Source organism: Sorex araneus, chromosome 6 (genome assembly GCF_027595985.1).
Source record: "Sorex araneus isolate mSorAra2 chromosome 6, mSorAra2.pri, whole genome shotgun sequence".
Lineage (NCBI taxonomy): Eukaryota > Metazoa > Chordata > Mammalia > Eulipotyphla > Soricidae > Sorex > Sorex araneus.
Genome location: NC_073307.1, coordinates 146571941 through 146582313, shown reverse-complemented (window position 1 = coordinate 146582313; position 10373 = coordinate 146571941).

Here is a 10373-nt window from a genome sequence, read left to right as displayed (position 1 = left end):
CCATGCTGCCAGCCTGGATGGTCAGCGGTCAGCTGAGATTCGATGGTGAGGCTGCTCTTCCTGCCCCCAAGAATGCAAGGAGCTGGATATGACTCGGATTCCATTGTCTAGAGTAGGCAACTGAGGCCCAGAGAGGTTGTGGCACTTGCTCAAACTCACACAGCTGGGGATCCAGGATGCAAGCCAGAACAAATGGTGCTGGAACCTTTGTCTACACCCCTGCCCCATGGCACCACCCACCCACCCACCTCCCCTGCCGTGTCTAGGATGCAGAGGAAAGAGATCGCCGACCAGTTCCCACCCATGAATCTCCCACTTGGCCCCACCATCACCCGGCAGCCTCCTCCAGCCGTCATCTCCTGCACAGTCATGTCGGCCCTCTGCCCCCACAGATGGCCCCACTCATGGCTAGATCCACTCTGCTGTGGCGCGAGGGGACCCAGAGTTCTGAAGCCAAATTAGACATAATAAGGAACAAGAGTGCTCAGCTCGAAAGCCCTTGAGAGATCCCCTTCAGACTCGCCACGACAGGCTCCGCTTCCCTCCTGAGTTTGCCCCTCACCCCCGCCCTGAGACCTGCCACCCAACACCAAATCCCCCCTCCCCTCAGCCCACCACCCAGCACAGAATCCCCCTTGCCTCAGCCCCACCATCCAGCATGGAATCCCCCTTCCACCTTTCCACCACTCAGCACGGAATCCTCCTCTCTTTCCTAACCCACCCAGCACAGAATCCTTCCTCCCCCCACCTCACCATCCGAGCATCCCCCTCCCCCCAGCCCACAGTCCAGCATGGAATGCCCCCTCCCCCCACCTCACCACTCAACGTGGAATCACCCCTCCCTCAGCCCATTATCCACCAAGGAACCCGCACCCCACCCCTCACTTCCTGGCCAATGGACATCCCCTCTCGGCATTGAATCTGGTTGAGTTTCAAGGCAGTGCCGTGCGCTCTATTTTCCGGGACAGAAAAGAGGAGCATCAGAACTCTGAACCCTGAATTGGGGAGGGATCTCGCCCAGAACCCATCTGCCTTTGTTTCTATGGGAAAATGCACACGGATCTCTTTCATGCAAAGGGTGGACATGGATTATGCATTTAGCTTCTGATCATCTCAAAATGCCTCTGGCATGGAAAACGGGGCAGCTGGGGAGAAAAGAAAGGCCTTTTTCTCCCTCGCGCTTCCCCACACCCCTTCCAAATATATCACAACACTGCAACGCCCAGCCTCTTCCTCCCACAGTGCTCTGTGTTCGATGCTTGTAAATCCTCCATGGAGGGGACAGTCAGATGCTAGGGAGAAGAGAGTGAAGTGAAAACTGCCATATCAGGTACTCCAGACTCTGGGGCTTCACAACAGAAACTTGTCTCCTGGAAACCCAATGTCTAAGACCCCAATACCCAAGACCAAGGTGTAGGTAATCAGGTTTTTGTGGGGGGGGCTCTCCCCTGGCCTCACAGACAGCCACCTTCTTGCTGGTCTTTCTTCTGTATTACACCTGTTTTCTCATTGTCTCTTCTTTTAAGGACACCTGCCGTAACTGGTTAGCACCCACCCTAATGGACTCACTTGGGATCCACAGTGTCTTTTATTTTTTTTACTTATTTTTATTTTTTTAATTTAATTTATTTATTATATTGAATCATCCTGTGGAAAGTTACAAAGTTTTCAGGCTTATGTCTCAGTTATACAATGCTCGAACACCCGTCCCTTCACCAGTGCACATACTGCACCACCAAAATCCCCAGTATACCTTCCACCCCCACCCCCCACCTCCGCCTGCGTAGCTGATAAATTTCACTTTTACCTTGATTACATTCCATATTTCAACACAAAACTGACTATTGTTGTTGAAGTTTCCCCCCCGCCCCAAACAGCCCTGCTGAAAAGGAAGCATTTGATAATTAGTTTTCCATGGCTGAAAATGAAGAGATGAAGTTGTGCGGCCGCAATCGTGGCCGCACAGTTTGGGATTTCTGTATTTTAGTATTTTAGTAACTAAGTCCAGGGAGATTTATGTTAGAAATTGCATCATTTCCCTTCCTGGGGCAGCATGGGGCTATGGCTTAGTTCACAGTCTAGAGACATTTCTGCAAGCAGCTGCTGGTACCAAAAGCAGTCTAGCTGGCCTCCGGATCGTGGTCGATCAGCCGCAGAGCGGCCACATGAACTTGTGGCCACCAGGTCGCATCTCGGCAGAGATTGCGCTCCACAGTGTCTTTTAAAGAGCCCATTTCCTAATGCAGTCATCTGAGATACTAGAGGTCAGGACTTCAATGTAAGAATCAGGGTGTGAGGGCATTTGGACAATTCAACTTACAGCAGTGCTGTTTTTCCATTTAGAACGTCAAGCACCCTGGTTGGGTGGGTGGGTAGAGGGGAGTTTTAGTTCCTCATGCCAGCAGGCACAGTGGAAGGTGTGCCTAATTGTTTGGGATTCCAAAGTCATAAACGGTCAGCAGAGGTGGGTTGGGCACGTGGTCTGTATTGGAATTTGACAGACACCTCAAAGCTCTTACATCCTGGGATCAGGCCCAGTCTCCTCTAAATCTGGAGCCAAGGAATGACTCCAGAACCTCCAGTGTAGAGCCAGACCCCCGCCACTCAAAGGCACCTCTCCCTCTGCCATACTTTTCAGTTTCCACCAGCCCAGGTGCCAGGGCAAGTGCTTTCCAGGCAGGAGCGAGGGGAGTAAGTCTTCCTCTGCCTGCCACCCGCCCCTGCAATTTGGAGACATGTTTGCCTTTTGAGTGTCACGGAATGATCCCCTTTACCTCTGCTGACTGTCCCACATGGCTGAGGTTTCCCAGGATGTGTTGGGGTTGACTTAACACCTTGAAGGTAAAGATATTTGTTGGGTTATTTTATATCAGTAGGTTGTAGGAAATCCCAATTGGCGCAACGTGTACCTGTCATCCGTGAAAGAGGTGGGATCCCTAAGCTGGTGGAGAGCTGGGGTAAGCCCAAGATTTATCAAATGCAGGAGAATAGAATATTTGAAGTTGGGAACATCTCGTGAAGAGCAGAGAACCGAGGGGATCAGACTCTAGCACTTCGGCTTGAAAGGGAAGTCCACTGGAGCGCCCTCACAGGGAGAACCCGATGTCTGTGGCCTGGGAAATCTGGGAAGTCCGGGTCCCCTCTTATGGCTCTGTGGCTCTGGGGATGTCTCATTTGCATTCCAGACCCTCCGTTTTTTCCATCTGTAAGTGAAGGATGTCCAGCCACATATGCTGTCCAAGTGGTGAGGCCAGCTCCTGGTGCATCACAGGTATGTACAGAATTTCACCACATAGTCATCACATCCTGTTACTTGAGACCAAGAATCAGTTTATAGCCTTTTCCACAGTGGTCACTCCCCACTTTCTAAAAAAAAAGTTGGCATAAAATCTGCAACAATTACAGGGATGAAGAGATAGTCCAGGAGGGAAGAAGTCTCTTGTCCTGCCGTTAACTGCTTAGGCCGTGACCCTGGATTGATCCTCAGCACCACATACGGTGACCCACGTCTTGAACAGCCCCTGAGCACTGCCAGGGGTGGCCTCTAAACAAATCCACTCCAGTTCTTCCTGCCCGTGATCCCTCCCACCACAGTTCGTGTCTCTAGTCTTAGTCTCGCATTCATTTTGTCCAGGTGAAGCCGTTGTCCCACTTCTTGCCTCTTTTCTGCAGGCATGGTCGTACCATAAGCCAAGAGTTGCCTGACCTGTGCAGTCTAGTTGGAGAGCTCCTTGGCTTTCCCATCTGCTGGTGAGTGGGGTGGATATGGTGATAACTGAGCAGCTTCCCATCTCCAAATTTTGTGATTACTTGTCCACTGGGGCTATGAGAGCATAACCTTGGCAAGTAAATTTGGAACCAGTTAGGACCCAACTCTCCCTGACAGAGAATGGCTGGCCTTAGGGGAACCATCTGGGAGGGATGGTTCCAGACCACACTTTTGCCACCATCTTCCCCAAGAACAGGATGGGTGGCAGGACCAGCCCCACCGGTGAGAGAACGAGAGGGGGTTGCTATAATCAAAACGCCAAGTCTTCCATCGATTCCACGCTGACACTTTGCTACAGAGTCAGGCTGACATCCATGACTAATAAGAATGCTTTGTCAAAATAAATTTTTCATTAAAAAAAGAAAGATTCTTGCCAAAGCAGCAGAACCATATCATCCAAGACTCTCTGAGGGAGAACTGGCTTGGAACCAGCTCTGAGCAGACGCCTGCCGCTTGGTCCGCAGAGACCTGAGGCTGGGGTGGTCCTGAGTGCCAAGTCTGATGCTCAAAGTCAAGGTCCTGAAAATGTCTGGGATGATGGGAATAAAGGTGCTCGGAGCTTGGGGTTCTGGGCCAGCCCCATTGGCTGGGCTGAGTCTCAGGCTAAGGCCTCAGGCTCTTGACTGAACGACACGCAGTAGTGTGGGAAAGGCAATGGTGTGGGATGGTGTGGGATGCTTCACGGTCTCGCTCAGAGAGGACCTGTGTGTGGGGTTAGATGAGATGCCTCTAGAAAACGGGCCAGAGCTGGCAATGCTTGGGGCTTACTCCTGGTTCTGCACTCAGGGATCATTCTTGGCGGTGCTTGGGGTGGGGGGCATAAAGGTTGCTGGGGATTAGACGTGGGTCAGCCACATGCAAGGCAAATGCCCTGCTTACTATACTCTCTCTCTAGCTTCCCTTGAGATATTTATTTTTGGTTTGGGAGAACAGAAACTCTTCTTGAGAGGATACTAAGAAAGGGTGAAGTTAGATTCAAGGGGATGGGACTTGGCTCTGGTTTCTTGCCCTACTGTGTCATCTGGGCCAGCCCTCACTGTCCTTCTCCCCTCGGTCCATGCCCCCTGGGCACTAGGCAGGTGACAGAGCAGGTACCCTCTGGATAATGTAACACTGGACCCCACCACATAGGAGTAGCAAGAAAAACTAAAGCTTGGGGGCCAGGGAAATAGTATAGGGCATCCGATTGTACTCATAGGACACTGATTTAATCGCTGGTGCCACATATGGTCTGCAGGGCACTGCCAGGAGTGAGTCCTGCTCGGTGTGATCCCCAAACCAGGCCAAAACCCACTCTGGGGGTCAGAGAGATGAAGCAAGTGGTAGAGCACATGCCCACAGGCGTGAGGCCCCGAGTTCAAGCCCCAGTCCAGGGTAAGCACCCACCAGGTGTAGTCCCTACAGAGAAAAGCATCAGCCTTGCAGTGCGTGCACCACTCAGGGAACAGCGACATTTCCATGGTGTAGGGAGAAAACAGAGGCCCAGAGGTTGAGGAGCTTGTTGGAGGTGGTGTGGTCCAGGCAGCCCAGTTCCACCCACTGCACCTCACTGCCAGTCTGGAAGGAGCCCTAGTGTTTATTTATTTATGAAGCAAAAACAGATTTTTATTTGGAGGTTTTTAGGAAAGGGAAGGAGGGAGAGAAAATGAGAGAGGCAGAATAACGCACTCGAGAGAGAACTGAAGGGCTTCTCCAAGGGTGGAGAGAATCCTTACACACACCCCAGCATTAGATAGGAAAGGGCACGTCTCAAGAGGGGAGATGTGGGCACTACCTGTGCTTGGCCCCATGGGCACAAGCAGAACTGGGGTGATGGGACTAAAGGTGCTCAGAGCTTGGAGTCCTGGCACATGTGCCCTGTGTTCATAACATGTAGCAGAGGCTTGTGAAAGACAGGCCTGTCTTAAAGGCACAGCTCCCAGAGGACGGGCGGGTCCCTGCTCAGCTGGCCGTGTTGCCAGCTCTTTTCCATCCAATCTTGACAGTGAGGCTGGGGACCTCATGGGGGTTCTCAGACCCCCAAACCCAACTGGGATTTTTAACTGCCTGGAATGAAGTTTTTATTTCCTATACCCAGAGGAATCAGACTGGAAATATAAAAAATGGGTTCATCCACCACCCCAGTGAAGCCCAGGATAAAATGCCACACCCCTCTCCTGAGATGTCCCTAAGACTCAGGTTCCAGGGCCACACGGCCCCAGAGGCTGGGGGTGGAGGGAGCACAGGCTGAATGCCGGAGGGGTGACAGCCTGGATTCCAGCAGGCTGTAGGCTGGGCTGGAGGCAGAGAGGAAGGGGTAGGGTCCCAAGCCTCCTCTGCACAGTCTCATGGGGAGGTGAACCATTAGCAGCTCTGGAGTCCCAAGGGGCTCCCACCCCTCATGTCTACACAGGGAAACAGTAGCCCAGAAAGGTGAAGTCAGTTGTCAGAATGTTACAGCAAGTCCGGCTCAAAGCTGAGACAAAAAAAAAGAAACAGTTCTTGGAAAATCCTGCCGACTACACTTCTACACCCCCAACTAAAGGCATGTAGGACAGAGGCCTGGAGCAGGAAGGAGGGTGATTGTCCTTATCTTGGGGTCCCAAGGTCCCTGTAATTTAGCATCACGTTGCCTGGCCAGCTGGAGGTTCAGGCTTGAAGGGTCAACAACCTCTTTCAGAGGAGCCTTAATCACCCATCAGCCATATGGGGATAGAGGCGCCATTTCCTTTTAAAAATAGCCTTACAATGAAGCAGCCCCTGGTCGCCTGCCCACTGCCTTTCCTGTGCCAAGCGACCCAGCCATACAAGCCCCAGCTGGAGGTTCCTGGATGGAAGAACCGCCACAGTTGAGAGAGGGAGAGTGATTGGGAACTGGCTTTCCATTAGCCCTGTAGGTCTGGCGAGTCCCGGAGCTCACCACATGGAGTCCCTCTTGAGAGTCCCGGGCTCACTGGCAACAGGCACCGGGGCTTCAGTTATACCAGCGAAATGAGGGGTATAGCCACATGCTCTAAACACAGACCTGACAGCACAGAAAACATGAGACCTAAGAAGCAACTGTAAAAAACTGGCAATGTGCCTGTCAAGTTGACAGGCGGGGATGTGGTGGGGGTTGGGGTGAAGAGGGAATGTGTGATCACTGGTGGAGGGGGTGTTGTTGAAATATTATGTACCTTGAACTTAACTATAAGAAAAGAAAGGAAAAGAAAAGAAGAGAAGAGAAAAGAAAAGAAAAGAGAAAAAAAGAAAAGAAAAGAAAAGGAAACGAAAAGAAAAGAAGAGAAAAGAAGAGAAGAGAAGAGAAAAGAAAAGAAAAGAAAAGAAAAGAAAAGAAAAAAGGAAAGGAAAGAAAAGGAAAGGAAAGAAAAGAAAAGTCCTAGGATTATTGTGAGGTAGGCATTTGCCCCAACATTGCAGAGGCTCAGAGAGGACAATTTATTTTCCCTAGGACACACAGTAAGATCAGGTGCAGGATTCACACACAGAGCTGTTGGACTTCAGGATGGAAACCTTGTTGCTCTTTCTGCGAAATCAAGAGTGTGGGGCAGAAATTTGCCCAGATGGTGCAGGAGCTGGATGGCAGAGACTGTCCATCCCTGGCCCGAGCCTTGGAGGAGGACAGGTCTGAGAAGCTTGGCCAACCATGCCCTCCCCTATCATGGTGATTTGGATCTTGGCCCCAAGGCCTGTATGGAGCTGATCTCTCGGTCACGTAGGGTGACACTCACTCGCCTCACCTTAGAGCCCACAGGGCTGAGCGTGCCAATGTGGACACTCAGACTCCAAGAAGCCTGGAAACCAGCTCAGAAATTAGGTTTGGAGCACTTAGGATCTGAACCTGGTAACAGAGTTCTGGGGGAAAGGGGTTGTGGTGGTGTTGGGGGCGGGGCAGGGGCGTGGTTCCCAGCGGGGAGGAGCTGTCCATGGTGCTGACCCAGATCCTCTCTCTCCAGCCTGACTTACCTCCTGCCCCACGGGACACTCAGAGCCTCTGGTGAAAGAGGGAGAGAGGCCAGTGAGCCTGGGACGTGGTCAGGGCCACTGTCAGATCCTTATGTCTCTGGAGCCTGCTGGGCTCTCAGCTGTCAAAGGATTTTGCGAGTGTAGACTGACCCTGGGAACCTCTTGCCTTTTGTTTAGTTTGGGGCCCACACCTGGCCGTGCTCAGGGGTCACTCCTGGCAGGATCAGGGGATCACATTGGGTACCAGTTGTTCTGGCCCCAGAAACAGGGAACTTTCTTTGATTACTGGGTTTTCCTCTAATGTCATTTGAAACCACGTTAAAAACAGTTTTTTTAAAAAGTTTGAAACATCATGATTTATGATACCATTAATGTCAGGGTTTCATGCGTGCATTGTTCCAATAGCACATCCACAGCTAGACTGGCCACTTCCCCTCACCCTTGTTCTTTCACCCCCCACCCCTCACTTCTCCATCCTCACCCAGGTAAGCTATTTTGTAGACCAAGCCTCTGGTTCTGTTGCTTTGGTCACGTTTCTTTCTAGCCCACCTATCAGGGAGTTCATTCTGTGTTTGTTTGGTGTCTCTGACTAACTCCCCTCAGCACCAGCCCCTCTAGCTCCCTCTATGAGGCAACAAGGGGCTTGATTACACTTTCTCTCACAGCTGAATCCTGTTTCAATGTGTGTCTCCAGGACAGTCTCCAGCCCTCAGTTCCTGGAAGCCAAGTTGTTTCCACACCTTGGCTATAGCAAGTAGTACCACCACAAACCTAGGAGAGCAAATGTCTTTTCAAAATAGTGTTTTGTGAAAACCCCTTGGGGGTTGATGCTGAGAAGTGGAATTGCTGGGTCATGTGGGAGCTCAGCTCTTAGGTTTGGGTTTTGTTTTTTTGAGCCAGAAAACCAGGTTTCAAACCTCCCTCAGTCACTTTCTCTCTCAGAGTGGCAGAAAGAATTATCCGACAAGCACAGGGTAGTTGTCAGCCTTCCAGGATCTTCTGCTTTGGAAATTTCAAAACAACCTTTGGAGAAAGACAATGGGGGTGGGAAGTCAGGATGAGAAACAAGGCAGAGAGCAGGCGAAGGGCACCCAGCAAGAGGGTGCTGGGGTCAGACCCAGAACCTGCTTCTTCTGTCCCTTTCTTTGATGCCATTGCATGCTGTCCCCTGTGTGTTTTGTTTGGCTGAGTGTAGTCCTGGAAGAAGTCTTGTAGGGCTCAGACCTCTTTGGGTACAGAGACAACTCTCTCTGAGGCTGCATTCTTGCCGCTGGGCTCAGTTCACTCCCTTGGGGAGTAGGGTTCCTGCTCCCACACCCCACAAGGAGGGAGTAGCAACCCTCCAGCCCTATGTCTACCTCCCTGGTTATCCTGGACAAGGTTGGCTTCAGGGACACTGGCCAGGAAGCCACGGGGAGCCAGATGAGGGCTGGCTCATTTGGATAGGAATCTGGGGGCCGAGGGAAGGGAGGCATACAGGAAGAGGAGAGTTTGTCCTCACGGATGGCCAGCTGATGTTCTCTGTCACAGGGGATGCTGTAACCACTGTGTTCTTGCCCAGCAGAACCTCTGGGGCTGGCAGATGATATGATATCTGCCAGGTATTGTGGCACATGGACGCACTCTCAGTCATGGACCAGGCCACACAGCCGTCTCATCCCCTGAAACTCTCTATGAATCCGCCCATTTCCCAAGGCGGGACCAGCAGAACTTTCCCCATGCATGAAGTATGGGGGAGTGTGTGTGTGTCCGTAAGATGGGGCATCTATCTGCAATGCCCCCTTTTCTTTCTTTCCTTCTTTTCACTTTCTTTTATGATCTCTGCTGCTCTTGTATCTTTATCTCAGCAGAGACAGGTGAGGAACACAGCAGGGAGGACCCCAGGGAAATAATGGTGGGGATCTATGAGGGAGAGATTTACCGTGCGACTGTCTCATCAACCAGACCAGAAAAGAAAGAACTGTTTTGCCATCCCGCCCCTCACCCCTTCATGTCTGCAATAAGCTCCCTCCAGGCCCCCACCCCCAGATTTCCACAGAGGAGAAGGTGGGAAATGATTCTTGTTTTGCTCCTAGAAAGTTTGAAATGCTATCGCCATGGGAACTGCTTTCTAGCAGACAGGGCACGGGCTGGTGGATGAGGGCATGGTGGGTCTGTGTGTGAGGGGGGTATTAAATTAGTGTGAGGAGCTCACACTCCTGAAACTCAGATCCAGCCATTCTTTGGTACAGGAAAAGAAAGGGCTTTCTGGGTTGACACCTCTCTCTCTCTCTCTCTCTCTCTCTCTCTTTCTCAGAGGGTGTGGGCACAGAGAGCCTCCAAGTCAGGGGGGTCTGGGGTCACTGAGGCTCTCTGTGCTAATGGGCAGTGCCCATGTGTGGTACGGGGGCGCTGTGTGCAGGATGGGGAGAGAGAAACAGAACAACCGTGACCTGCCCTGGGAGGGGTTTGCCGCTGGAGCTGGGGGAGAGCTGGCACATTGCCAAGAACTCGACCCCGACATCCCCCTCTCACATCGGGGAACAGGGCCTCTCTGACCGGCCTCTGCACCTCACAACTGAGGCTCAGCGAAGCCAAACCAGAGGTCCATGGCCATACGGTCAGTCACTGGTTGAGCTGGGATCCGAAACGTGGTGGGTCTGGCTCCAGGCAAGGCTCA